Source organism: Melozone crissalis, unplaced genomic scaffold (genome assembly GCF_028551555.1).
Source record: "Melozone crissalis strain CALT ecotype California unplaced genomic scaffold, PUWL_Pcris_2 ptg000002l_1, whole genome shotgun sequence".
Taxonomy (NCBI): domain Eukaryota; kingdom Metazoa; phylum Chordata; class Aves; order Passeriformes; family Passerellidae; genus Melozone; species Melozone crissalis.
This window is the reverse complement of record NW_026535780.1, coordinates 6,655,110-6,670,117: the sequence shown is the minus strand read 5'-3', so window position 1 is coordinate 6,670,117 and position 15,008 is coordinate 6,655,110.

Below are 15,008 nucleotides of genomic sequence, written 5' to 3'. Positions count from 1 at the left end.
TGCTGTGTAAGATACTTCTTTAAAAGAAAGGACTTGCAGTGAGATAGCAGCCACAAAACACCTAAATCTTTCAGAGAAAGAGAATTTATTGCTCTCTCATCAGAAGAAACAAAACTCTTCTTGTCTTGCTCATCTCTGAAGATGCCGTTAGGATTCAGAAGAAGTTGATGATGACCAGACAGAATCCTGTGTTTGAATGGAATTCATGCATCATGTATGAGGTGTATGAATATGCAACAGGCTGTTGTTTTTAAGGGTTAATCCTCTGTTAATGGGGGTCCTTTTTCGGGTTTATTTTGGCCAGAAAAAGGTACCCAGACAGTCCGTAACTCTTTGTTTCTATTGTCTTGTATTGTCCTAAATACAAATTGTCCAAATTATTATTACTCTAATTATATTGCTATTTTTATAACAATTTTTTTTACCATTCAACCATTAAAAATTTTAAAAAACAAGTGATTGGCGTTTTTCACAAGAAAAGTCCCAGGTGACAATGCTAGATTTTAGGGCAGACAATAAGGGATCACACATGGAAAGAATTATGCATTTCCTCTCTGTGCCAAGGAGCTCTTGGGCCTGAGCGGGCAGGGCACAGTGTTATCCTTCCAGAGCCCTCCCAAAACGTGTGCAGGGCCCTGCAGGCAGGACACATCACATCCCTCCCCACCATGCTCAACAACACAAGCTGCTTCCAGAGGCTCCTGAAGAAAACAACTCTGTTCTCTTTTCCAGATGCTTGGAAGTTGTGAGAAACGACTGCTCACTTTTTAAAATTTCTGCAGGTTTACTAAACTTTAACAAAAAACTCAACAAAAGGACTAAATAAGGAAAAATTACAGTACTGGGAGCCCCCCACTGTGATTAACAGCCACGTGCTCATCTTCAAAATGGACGCTCCACCTTTTATACTACTACCTCCTCCTAAACTCTTGTCAGCCGACTCCTTCCCTGGTGGAGATCATTTCCTTACACCTTGGTTGGAGGCCAGGTGTTGCCATAGTAACAACCCAAACCTCCCCAAATACCCCACCTGCCAAGGCCATCCCATGATAGGGGTGCAGGGACATTTACAGTAATATATAACTATACATCTACAAAAACTTCTCTTAACATACATATAATGCTCACTCCTTAATTGTGAGAGCCAACCATCTCATTACTCATGACTCTATAACAGAAGTGGTGGGGGGGTTTCTGACAGGCACCAGAAAAGCTCTTGGGGCTCTCTCTGGCTCTGCCAGCAGATGAACACCCAATGTGTTCAGCCAAAATCTCTCTGTGCACTCAATGTGCAGTGTCCCTCACAGAACAGCTCCTGTGTGAGTGAGTGCCTGGTCTCAAGAAAGGGCCACTAGCCTTAAAGAATTCCCTAATTTCCAGGTCTTTGATCTTCCCAGATGCGGGGAGGCAGACAAGTGCCAAACAAGGATTAAGCCGTGAGCTGCCAAGGCCATTCCTTTGTCTTCACCTCTGTGCCCTCAGAGGAGGCTGCAGTGGGGCATTCCCAGCATTCAGCCTGCACCCTCAGCAAAGGTTCACTACTCACTGCTGTTACAAACACAGGGGACAAAATGTTACCCAAATACCCTTTTCTCCTTGGGGACCTGAATGCTGCTCCCTGCTGCAGCCCTGTTACCAATTACAGTCATTAAAGAACAGCTGGCACTGCTGGAGTAGAGAGCTCTCTCCAAAGCCCACAGAAGCTGATGAAAAAGAATATTTCCTTTCTTCCACTGGATTTTGGATCAGATTCAGAGAGACCTTATGGTGTAGAAAGCAGGGGGGTGTTATTTTTTCCCCCATTCCTATCTTACTTTTCCATCTCATGTTTGTGACTAGGGACCATTTCTTTTTCCATTCTATACAGCCAGTGACAGCAGGTTGGGGCTGCTTGACCCCCCTCCCCTCCGTTTTTAGAGGAGATTTTAATTAAAAAACTCCACAGCAGGGCTGAAACTACTAGAAACTAGAAAGGAAGAAAGAATGAGGCAGAAAAGCAAACAGCAGCAGACTTTCAATGTCCTTTGCTCATGATGTTTTTTCACATTTAAGTCTTTCACGGCTGTTCCGTGCATTGCTCAAAGCTCAATTTGTCTTGCACACAGATCTTACTGAAAGGTAATAAGCAAGTCCTAGCTAGAGAGTCAATTAACATGTAATCTTTGACATTTTGTATCAGCAGCAGCTGCCAAATGAGTTTTTTTCTTTATGCAGAATGAAATCTATTGCTTGAGTGCTTGAAATTCTGATTTATGTTACATTTTTTCCATATTCACTTAGGATGCTCTTTTCCAGTCCCATGGTGGGGAAGTGCACTGAGTTTTGCCTCCAAAATTATCAACAAAACTCTTCTTGAGCTTGGGGAGTAACAAATTAATCCAGCAATTACTGTGTTGGGAGATGGAAATTTTCTTTCTCTTCGCTTTGTCCTTTTGGGGCCAAATTTTCATTTTCACACCTGTAAGGCTCTGACAAGTGAAGAGGTGGCGTGTTTGCATGGCCACAGCAGCTGCTGACACTCCTTCCATTAGACTGCTCCCTCTCCTACTGCACCAACAGCTCAGCTGCTCCTGAAACAAGTCCTGAACCCACCCCACGACAGAAACTTGATCTGAGATTACCTGGTGTTGTCAGAATGCAAATCTGGAGAAGTTCAGCTGCTGTTGCTTCACAAGACAAAAACCACCAGGGCAGTGTGAAAGGTTGGGCAGCAGAGGCCTTTCCTCACTTTCCTCCCCAAGTCACCGAGACACCAGACCCTTTATTTGCAGGGCATTAACACCTGGAGCTGCTCTGGCAGAAATCCTGACAGATGAGGTGCTTTATTGGACCAGGCAGGAACCTCAGAATTCAACTTGCATTCTGCTTGGACAGGGACTGCAATTTCTCAGATAACTGTGAAAGATTCCAGCTGAGGCTTCAATTGGTACAGCTACAGAAATATTTAATAATGGTAATTATATTACTATCACCGCTCTGTAATTTCATAATGTGTGATAAAGTGGCGCCTGTTAGTTTAAAATATGCACGTAACTAAATGTAGCAGCTGCAGTAAGCTCCATGTTGCTCACCTGTCTGTATCACTCTTGAATCCCCACCAGTCACAACATGTCTGAGACTCCACATCAGTTCAAAAAAGCTGTAATTATCTGTCTTTGAAAAACTAACAAGTAAGCAGGATTATATAAAAGGATTAAGCACACACATAAAAATAACACACTAGAAGCTGTAGGTGGACTAATCTCTGAATCACCTGAGAAGGCTGAAATTTCCCTCTTTTATAGAGCTGCATGTTTTCTACCTCTTGTTTAGCTCTGTGGAATGATTGAAATAAACTGCCACCTGTGCCAGCAGAAAGGCTGCAAGAATGTTGTCACCAGAGCTCCAGTTCTGGGCCACTTGCCTGGAACAGCCACAGCCCTGCGAGAGGCCCTGCCCATCTGAAGGTCATGCAAACATGGGTAAATTTCACATCAAGGGAGGGATACCTTCACTGTTTTCTCTTAACACTTGTGAAAACCAGAACAAATAATAGCAATTCTCAGAAAGAGTGATTATCATCATTGTGTTAGCGATGTCACGGGAGAAAGGCTCCAGCTCAATGAGCTCTGATGTGGAAACAAATATTGCAAAAAAATTTAAAAATAGGAATAAATGGGAGAATGTGAAACTCAAATCCACAAGGAAGTGATTCACTGCAGTGCTGTGTGTGGACTGTGCAATCCTAAAGCAGAGTGGCGTTCAAGCCTGTAAAGAGAGATTTCAAGCCTGTAAGGAGAGATTTCTGCCACATGAATATGTCTGGTGCAGCCCCAGCAGAAGGGGCTGTGCCCACTGGACCTGCTGCCCTCCCGTCAGCAGAACGGCTCCACCTCAGGTTCACTTCACAAGATGGTCAATTAAATCAAGCTGATGAGGCAGACAAATCCAGCCAAAGGACAAATTGAACTGCACAGAATGTCTCGTTGCCAAGGCAGAGATGTAACGCAGGGAACAGATGCAGAGGCTGCTGGACTCCCCACCAGGAATTGATGGCAATATGGTCTCCATGCTGAAGGGAAAGCCATGCCATGGGATGCATGATCCAAACTCTGAGGCTGATTGTCTTAGGCTGCAAATGCAAGATGTGGCTGGGGATGTGTATTCTACTGCTATCTGTTAAAGGTGGGGCAGTTTTCTTTATCTCTTCCACACCCATTCCTCCCTCCAGGAGATATTTTCTGTTAATAAGCCAGTGAGTGTCACTGCAGGACTGATCAAATTACATCATCCCATTGGGAAAGGCTCTGCCCAGGGGGAGGAGCCAAGCATTCCTACCTGGATATAATCTGAGGTTTGGAACACCACAGGCAGCCTTTCCCACTGGATTCCCAAAGGAGCCGTTTTCTTCTCCACTGGATTCCCAGAGGAAGACCAGGTCCATCTCTAGTATCCCTGGACCTTCAGAGGAAAATTCCACCATTCTCCAGGATCCCTGCTCCAACAGAACCACAGCTGGCACTGCAGGAGGGCTGCAGCCACCATTTAATGGGTCTGCTGCCACCACCCTGACCCACAGGGTGTCAGCTCCTATTCTGACTCTTTATTCTGTCAGTGTTGTTTTGTATTACTGCATTTTTCTTTTTCCTAATAAAGAACTGTTATTCCAACTCCCATATCTTTGCCTGAGAGCCCCTTAATTTCAAAATTATAATAATTGGGAGGGAGGGGTTTTACATTTTCCATTTTAAGAGAGGTTCCTGCCTTCCTTAGCAGAAACCTGTCTTTTCAAACCAAGACACTGATAAAAGCAAAAATTAGAGAGAGAGATTATTCAAAGAATAGTCCAGCAGGTAACAGTTTACTATCTTTTATGAAGAATGGATCAATACAAGAATGTTCCCAATGAGAGAAGAAATTAATTCCAGTCAGTGTTGCTGGTGTATGAGCAGAAAGGTCACCAAGGGTCCGGAGCAGGAGCTGAACAGATTAAAGTTTGTATTACACAGTGTTAGATGGAAATGCAGAATAATTAGTTTTGCAAGCTTGCAAAGGATTAAACTGATTTAAATGGGATGAATCTAGCTGCAGCCTACTCCATCAGCTGTGTGACAGTAATTAATATGCAGATTAGAAAAAAAAGCCCAAACCCAGACTTTTACCCTGCACTAAGGCAACATCCTTCTGTCAAAACTTCAGTGACATCTCAGGCTTTACCACAACAGTGGCCAGATGTCTTCCAATGCACAAAGATATTAATGTACAGATGAATTATTTTCCTTTTTTTTTTTTTTTTAATGCCAAACAACTTAATTTGGGACTATAAACTGAAGTTCTAGTTTCATGCTACAAATTTTAAAAGTATTTAGGAAACCAATATTGAATTTACTTACAACCATACATAATAAGGTTCATAGAAGTGATCCTAAAGATCATCCAGTTCCAATGCTCCTGCCATGGACAGGGACACCTTCCAGTACCCCATGTTGCCCTGGGCCCCCTCCAGCCTGGCCTTGAACACATCCAGGGATGGGGCAGCCACAGCTTCTCTGGGAAGCCTGTGCCAGGGCCTCACCAGCCTCACAGGGAAGAATTTTTTCCTAGTAACCAATAAAAACCCCTCACCTTTCAGCTCAAAGTTATTCTCCCTTGTCTTATCACCCCATATTTTTTAAAAAGTCCTTTTCCAGCTTTCTTGTACCACCTTTGGGAACCTGAACATGCTATAAGGTCTTGACAGAGCCTTCTCTTTTCCAGGCTGAACAATCTCAATTCTCTGAGCCTGTCCTCATAGAATAGGTGCTCCAGCCCACTGATCATCTCTGTGGACTTGCTCCAACAGGTCCATGAATGACAAAGGATGGCAGGAATAACTCAGTAGGACTCTGGCTCCATTTGCATTCAGCAGGCAATTCTGTCGTAGACAGCCTCACGAGTTTTGTGCAGCCAGATGTAAGAGAGAGCTGCAGCTAGGGAGAAATGCTTTATTAGTAGCTGTGCATTTCCGCTAGGATCAGCTACATATTACTGTCACCATCATATCTCATGAAAAATCCCTTTGCCCAGGATTCTTCTCCTTGGAATCTGAGAAGCCTCAGAGAAAAATGGAAACAATAATTATCTAATTTGCTTCTCCTGTGTTTTGCTGCTTTGGAATGTGGTTTGGACATTGCTTAACAACAGGTGCTTGTTTCATTAGTTTCATTGTGAATTGTTTTGACTTAATGACCAATTACGGTCAGTCTGTGTCAGGACTCTGGGAGGAATCATGAGTTTTCTTTAGTATCTTTCTAGCCTTCTGTCTGAATCCTTTCTCTATTCTTTAGTTTAGTTTAGTATAGTATTCTTTTATATAATCATAAAATAATAAATTAGCCTTCCAAGAACATGGAGACAGATTCATCATTTCCTCCCTATGATGGGGGTCTCAGAAAATGCCACATATTACAGGTGAAAGTTTTAAACTTTTAAAAGTTTTACAACTCCTGTATGTGCCTCTTTCTCTGGACTGCCTTCTTCAATGCTCCCCTCCTGCCTGTGACACCAGAACCCCAAGAGCTCTTGGCTCAGACACACCACAGCAGGCTGGGACCTTTGTGGGTCATTACCTGCCTCAAGAGCTGCTGCAATGCTTTGGTTTGTGCAAATCAAACTTGACCTTTGGATGCTGTGGATTGGTGGTGCAGCTCTTCAGCAAGTCCTGAGCAACTCTTGTGCTTCTGTTTTCACAGCAGCTGCATCTCCTGTTCCAGATATTGCAAGAGTTCCCAGGAGCTCTTGTCAGGAGTGCTCCCCACCCAGCTCCCATCTCCATCCACATCCAGCTGGATGCTCATTTAGTGGCAATGAGTTCCCAGCCATTGGCTGAGGAGAATTAGTTCTGTTGTTTGTCTGCTGATGCTTTATAATCTCTACATATGCACAGCTAATTTTGTTTTTAACCATACTTGCTGTTCCTTTCAATCTCAAAGCCTCCTGAGAAGTGGTATAATCCCACTGGTTCCCAGTTCCATGACACATGCTCCCAAGCACATTCAATTACTGCGTGCATAATTGCCAGCTCACATAGGCTCAGTCATTAGTGTCTAAATCAGGTATTTAACTAACCCCTCTAAACCACTGGGAGGGTGATTTAAACCAAATTCATGTACCCTTGTGGTGTCAGGCTCAGTGAAATGGTTTGAGTTTGCAGTAAATCACTCAGTATCCCAGCCTTAGTGCCTTCTGTTTTATATGCAGGATCTAGAAAAAGCAAAATCCTCTAATACACAGAATCCTGTTACATTTCTGGGAATGGGGATAAGGCAAACTGCCTTGAACGGCAGCAGAAAAATGGAGCAACCAAAGCATTCAGCATAACAAAGGAGCACCCAGGGATCTGAAAGCAAAGTGAGAGAGGCAAGGCATTCTTCTGAATATAGAGCACCAGGGAAAAGCCTGAATGTCCAATTCAGATGGATCTGGGCTCAACTGGGAAATATGCAATTAAACAGCAATCTGGCTTCATGTTGAGCTTTGACATGGGACATCCTGACATCCAGCCTAGAAACTGCCTCACAGTACTCAGTGTCCTCAAGTCTTTGTGAACCAGCATAAGCATAAAATATAGACTCTAACAGCTGGTGAAAAAGGGTGGGGGAAGAGAGAAGAAAGTCAAAATCATAGTTTGTAGCCTAAGACAAACACTTTCTCTGCTTTTAGGTGTGGTCAGGAGGAAAGAAGTCCCCATGGCTTCCCTACAGAAAACTAGAGAATTTTTCTGATAAACACATTAATATTGTTAATTCAAGACAGACTTCTAGTTTATAACACTACCAAATCAGCCTTTTCAAGAATATCCCTTGTGCATGGTTTTGAAAGCTGTGTTTATGCTTATCCTGGTGTCACACTGGTCCCTGCCAAAGTCTTCCATTGGGGGCTGGACAGTATTTATATGACAGGACACGTAAAATCAGTGTATCTACAGTTCAAAGCTGGTCCCATGCAGAACCCTGTGCTGAAAATACCAACCAAAACCATAACTGCTTGAAAAACAGCATAACTGAAATCATGCTGCCATCACTCAGCCAATATCTGTCCTTTTGGGCTTCCACTCATCTGCAAAGGAAATATCAGTTTCTAGAATTTCTGAAACTTTCTCTTTTTTTCTCCAAGAGGAAAGACAAAACGAAGCTACCCAGCTATTCATGGACCTGCCACAGATATACAGCTACCCCCTACTCTAATCCTCCATTTACACACATGAAAAACCCCTGTATTTTAAGAACGTATATCAATCCCACCTGCTTGGAGGTGAAAGAGATTAAGACCTTCAGGGCAAGGATTTTTGTTGAGAGTTTACAGTACCTACTACAGCCACTGACTAAATTTTGAATTCTATTACATAAAAATAGTAAAATTAAAAGGCCAGAATGTGACATAGTAAAATATTTATTTTTTATAAATATTTGTCATAATTTCTCTTACATTTGGCTTTCTTCTGTAACAGTTTTTAAATCAACCAAACCATATGAAATGAACCAACCAGCTAAGGAACCAAGACAAAAACAAACCCAAACAACAAAAAACAAACCAAGCCAATGAAAAACCCCACAAAACCTTAAACCCTTTATAAGCTTTACTCATAGTGCATCCTCCATCCTCCTTAGTAAGAATACCATGGATTGGATTCCATGCTGAGTGCCTGTTTTATGTAAGACTAAAGAAATATTAGATTCACTCAAAAGTAACAGAAACTTTACACAAAAGTCTAAGGTTTACTTTCTTCCCGCCGACACCGCTGCACTTCCCTTGTTTTCCTCACTGCAGACAAGGCTATGGAGAGGCTGAAAGTTCTGGTGCAGCTTCAGGTAAAGTAAAATAAAAATATCATTAGACTAATCCCCAAAAAATGGAACATAATAATTGTGGCGTTCCCTTTTCTTTCTGCTAAGTTACACAGAAATTTAAATTTTCTGTAAGCTTCTCATTTTGGTTATTCTTTTTAATTGTCACCCAGGAAAATTAAAGCATGAGAGTGGCTGAAGTACACCATCTACAGCTTTGTCCATGTTTTCAGTTTAAGCATACCTTAAGAGACAGAGAGAGAGCTACAGCAGTCCACATTTCTAATGCAGATATGTTATGTTAGCAAAGACCTTTTGCCAGGAAAAAATAATCTACGCAGGCAAGTGGGAAAAGAATTTAGTCTAAATAAATATATTCAAGTAGTACAAAATTAAAACATAGAATCAGGATAGTCCTAGCATTAGCCATACCAGCGTAAGGAGTTTTATCCTGTCATTGTTGTGCTCTTTTCCAAATCCATACATCCAATATTGGTTGATATCGGTGAAGTCCCCAAAATGCTCATGACCAGCTGGTTCCTTGAGCTTGCCCAGGAGCTCTGGGAGCCGAAGGCTTGGGTGAAACTCCCCAGTGTGCTCCAAGGGAAGCGTAAGGGATTAAGTTAGTGTCTCAGGTCCCTTGGGGTATATTAGGAAGCTTCTACATGATCTTTTGTTCTGGTTTGACCCCGTCTGGACACCCCAAAGCTGTTCTGTCACTTCCCTTCCTAGCTGGACAGGGGAGAGAAAATGGAACAAAAGGGTCACTGAGCTAAAATAAAGGCAGGGAGAGATCATTCACCACTTACTGTCACAGGTAAAACAGACCACACTTGGGGAAATGAACTGGATTTATTACTAAGGGTAATGAGAAGTAAAACAAAACACCTTTGCCCTCATGTCTCCCTCCTTGCTGGGCTCTACCTCCTCCTCCTCAGGATGCAGGGGGATGGGAATGGGGGCTGAGGTCAGTTCATCACACGTTGTTTTTGTCTCTGCTGCTGCTTCCCTCTCCAGCTCAGCTCCAGCACAGGGTCTCTCCCATGGGAAAGTCTCCATGGACTTCTCCAGCCCTGGTCCCACCCATGGGCTGCAGCTCTGCCCAGACTGCTCCAGCCTGCGCTCCTCTCTCCACAGGGACACAGCTCCTGTCAGGACCCCCTAGGCATGGGCTTCCCATGGGATCACAGTGTGCTTTGGGCAGCTCCCTGCTCTGGTGTGGGCTGCAGGTGGATCTCTGCATCCCCATGGACCTCCCTGGGCTGCAGGGACACAGCTGCCTCACCATGGGCTGCCCCAGGGGAATCTCAGCTCTGGCACCTGCAGCACCTCCTCCCCTCCTTCCCACTGACCTTGGTGGCTGCAGAGAGGTTTCTCTTACATATTCTCACTCTGCCTGCAATTCCTTCTGCACAATAGTTTCTCTTTTATTAAATATATTATCCCAAAAAACAATTGTTTCCCCCTCATTAAATATGTTATCCCAGAGAGTTACAGCCATCACTGCTGGTGGCAGGTCTGTCTTGGAGCTGGCTGGCACTTGCTCTGTCAGATATGGGGAGAAGTTTCTGGCAGCTTCTCACAGAAGCCAAATTGTCACCCCCCTGCTACCAAAACCTGGCCAAGCACCCCCAGCACACCCATTCTGCTGGCAAAGCTTTGAGCCAATGCTGGCAAATGGAGAAAGCAGCTCCTGGGGATGACACAGTCCTGGTGAACACTTCCAGGTTCAAAAATAGACAACATTTCTCTAGCACTTCAGTAAATAATTTTTGTAGCATCACGTGTTCTGATGTCACAAAAAAGCGCAACTATGCCTTAAGAAGTTCTTGTGCTGTGGCACCACCCAGGAGTTCAAGTCAACACCCAGTCCAGGGAAATTACTTGAACAGAAATGGAAAACATCTCTGGGTGAGCAGGACTACACTCCAAATAGAAGGCTTCATGTGCAATTCATTTAGGGTTTGGAAATGCAACCTGAATAGCTAAACCCAAACTCTAAATAGAATGTCACTGTCTAGACAAACTCTGTGGCCAGTGAAGAGTGGCTGTTTCTGCTGGAGAAACTGACTGGCCTTTGACTAAGAGGTAAGAGGTATGCACAAAGCATAGAGATTTTCTGATTTGGACCTTTTTAAATCATATATTGGATTTGAACTCACTCATTCAGTCACCATTAGATGAAAGGAATATTTGACTAATACCATCTGAACATGTATTTTAACAGGTTATCCATCCCTAAAATATTCTGTACTCTACTTTAATACCCTGGGCCAACTCAGCTCCCAGAAAGTATTTTCACTCCAAATGGCAGTAGCAAAATAAATGCTTTAAAGGCTAATCAAAAAGGGGAACCATTTCCAGAACAAAGTGTAAAAACATTGACTGGCTCTGTAATCCACTGTGATATTTTGTCCCTTATTTCACTGCTTGCCCATAAAGAATATTACCAATGCAGAGCTCCTGTGGTCTCATTCTCATATATCTTTATGTGCTCCTGTAAAACACACTTGCAGGGTGTTTCATTTGGGTACACAACACAAAATGATCCCTTATTTCCCAGAAGATAACATTCCTTGAACTGAAGAAAAACTCAAATCAAGGCTTGCTCTATAAATTCCCATTGTTTGTTTTCATTCCAAGACAGTGAAGACTTTTTGATCCCTTTAAATTTACCTAGGCTGATAGTTATTTCCATTTTTCAGGAAAATTTGCAACATTTCAAAAACCAGGAAGAGCTCTGTGCAACATATTGACTGTGATTTCTCTCTTTATCCCACTTTAGCAAACTAGCCTGTAAAAAATACTTTTATAGGGAATATAAAGGTCATTTATAGTGTTGTCAGAGACATTTATTTTGTTTTTCTGCTTTACTGGCAGCCACTACTCACTTCAAGCCTTGCACTGAACATTTATGAAGAATATGTGACCTAGGAATAAGGAAATGTAAGTGGTGATTTTGCTCTCATTTAAGATCCCATCAAAGACCATCCTATCAATTCCTTCAGAGTGAGCTCTGACAAGCATCCTTGTTAGGTGTGGTTCTGAATATAAAAAAGGTCTTTTGTCACTTTTTTTCTCTTTTGCTGTCATTAAATGCCCAGAAACCTGAGGTGGCAGAGAAACCTTTGAGGTCAGCTGCCCCGTTCTTCCCACCAGGCTCATTCCCAATGTCTGGCTGTATTTCACTCAGGGCAAAAACAGAGCTACTCAAGATGACCTTTAGGTATTACCTTCCAGGCTAACAGATCGTCCCAACAGGGTGTTAATTCTGTTATTTGACCTAGTATTTCTTTTCCTTGATGATTTTATTCCATGGTTTTGTTTGACACTGACCTCTGCTCCTTCCCCTCTGGTGAAATCCTTAAATATTGCTGATCAGGGCACACACAGGCACTTCACAGAATCTCAGAATGGGCCAGGTTGGAAAACACCCATTGGGTCACCTGGTCCAACCTCTCTGCTCCAGAAGGATCATCCCAGAGCACATGGCATGGCATTGGACCAGACCTGGTATCAGTCACAGACAGAGCATTTTTGTCCATCAGTGTTTATCAAGAGAGAAACATGCTTGTTTCCTTTCTCTTTTCAACCATTTTGAGGGTTGATGAGGTGGGGAACACAATGGACTTGAACAGAATATTCTGTCAGGCAGATATCAAAGATCTGTAATTTGCACTGTCCTTTGAAATGTGTGGCACTGTTTTTAATCACTTAAAGCACAATAAAGGCAAGTTGAGAACAGGAACTCATGAAAGATCACCTTAATCACTTACCTGGTAGAACTATAGCAGGAATGGAAATGATACTGCATATTTATGTCCTAATAGCAAGTCTGATCCTCAGGCTGAGGCAAAATACATCTCTGTGACTGAGTGAACGTGAAAGATTAAAGTTGCCAGATTAAAGTTGCCCTCATTTCAAGGGAGAAAAAAGACAAATGGAGTAGTGCTGCTATTGATGGAAATCATGTCTGCTCTGATGGGAAAGCTGGAAATGCAAATTGAGAAGCTGTCAAGCCACGTGCAGCACCACTCAGTAACCTCACTGTCATTGTATCACAAAAGGGAACAGAACATCTGCAGTTCACTGCAGGATTACCATTACCTAAACAAGTCAAACTTTTGTTAATGATGCCATCTGCAAATGAGCTCATGTCACTGCCTGTTCAAACTTTCAGATACAGCTCAAACGTTACCTACAAATAGCAAAAATTGTAATCAGGTCTAAAGAAATCCAACCATCAACACAAACCCAAATGTACCCATCCCTAAACTATGACCTTGTGCACACCATCTGTTTCACAAAGCTCTGCTCTGTGAGTGCTGAGAGCAGTCATCCTTATTAACAGATCAAAAGAATTACAAAATAAAAATGAACCTTATTTTTATTCAATACTGGCAGCAGAGTCCTCAATTGAATCTCACTGCTCTTACATTAATACAGCTCTAGGTGTAGGCAAGACAAGACAGGCTTGCAGTCTTTTAGGGCATAAGATGTGTTGATTATTCTACCACCATAAAAGATTGGGTGGGACTTGGGAAAGAAGTTCTCCTTAAGTGGTCAGTCTCAAAAATTCATTATGCCTTTGTCCCAAGAGTTGGATTTTCACAAGGGCCAGAAAGGTAAAACTTCCTCACTGGGTCCATTTCCACATTTCCATTGACACTCCAATGTGTCTGTGATCAGACTCCTCCACAGGTGAAGAATTCAAGCCAAATATTGAGTCCTGAATTCCCTCACACACCAGATTTTCTGCCCATTTGGATCTTAAACCATTTGAACAATTGAATCTCTTGCAGTATGATTTTTGCTACATCCTTTCTCTACTAACTGTGCTAACAGGACTGCTCGTTCTTGAGATGCAAGAGGTTTTCTCCTGTGTTTTGGGTTTGGCTTGGTTTTTTTAAAATTTGTAAAGCACATGTCCATGTTGTGAGCAAATTATCAGAATGTGAAATAATTTTCCTTTATTAGTATAGAATGGTTGTAGTTCATATTCTATAAAGCAGTGCTAAGATGCTGTGTGGACTAAGAATTTTATAACTTTAGAAGAATTAAAAATATTAAAATGTTTTGAAACTCTGAATTGCATCAATGTCACTTCTGTAATCTTGATGGAAAACGTGCCATTAAAAACAATTACAATTTCTGCTGTTTAGGTCATGGGAGACACAGCTGGGGAAAAAAAGACTTGAATTGAAAAGTATTTTTAAAATAATAATAAAGAAAGGAAGCAGAAAATTCAAGTGTTTATGATTTAGTATAGGAGAATGTGATATAATTCACCAATTATATATCAAGTCTTAAATTACATAGGTATGTATGGCTGTGATGTACTAAAATTAAAACAAACAAAACCCCAAAACTTTGTCCAAAAACAGCCACACCTCTTCCAGACAGAATTACTCAGCCTATCTGAAATAATGTACGTCAGAATTCTTGAGTGATGCACAGAAAAATATTTTTCTGTCCGCTTTTCAGAGATGTTTTACACTAAGTTCACCACTGTTAGCACATGTGATCAAGAGGCTTTTCCAAATGGTTTTAACAGCAAATAGGCTGTTTCAATAAACTGTAAGTTTTTGAGACTGCTTTCTTCTCTTCTAGATAACAGAAAGCATTGTTCTTACAAATCAACACTGAATTTCAATCAGTAATTACAAAAACACAGTTTCTTATGCAGATTAATCATACTGATACATTTGATGCATCAGTTTCTATCACATTACCAATGTTACCAAACATTTCATGGCTCATTCTTGCCAAGTTTACTGAACACACACAGAATCAACCCTGACACTTGTGACCAGCTCTGGTCAGTGACACAAAATGGCAACAAGGTCTCCACCCTGCAAACCCACCATCCCTGGGGCTCCTGGTGCACCCTCGGGATGAAACCAGAGCAAACAAAGCTGCCACTGAAGTCAAGCAATTCTCATTTCTTTTCCATTAACAAATTTAAATTCCCCACTGCCACAGCTAAGGGAGAAACTGTCACCACAGGTTTGCACTCTGGTTTTGCCCAGCACCAAGAGAACCCAGCAGACTCAGAAGATGCTGACAACCAACTCACTACATTGCATCCACTTAGTCAAAAGCTTTTTTCCACTTTTTTACCCAGGATACCCAAAAATAAGTTACATCACATTGAAAGGTCTGCCTTTATTTCATGGTGGTACTTTCTTGATAAGAGACTACTAA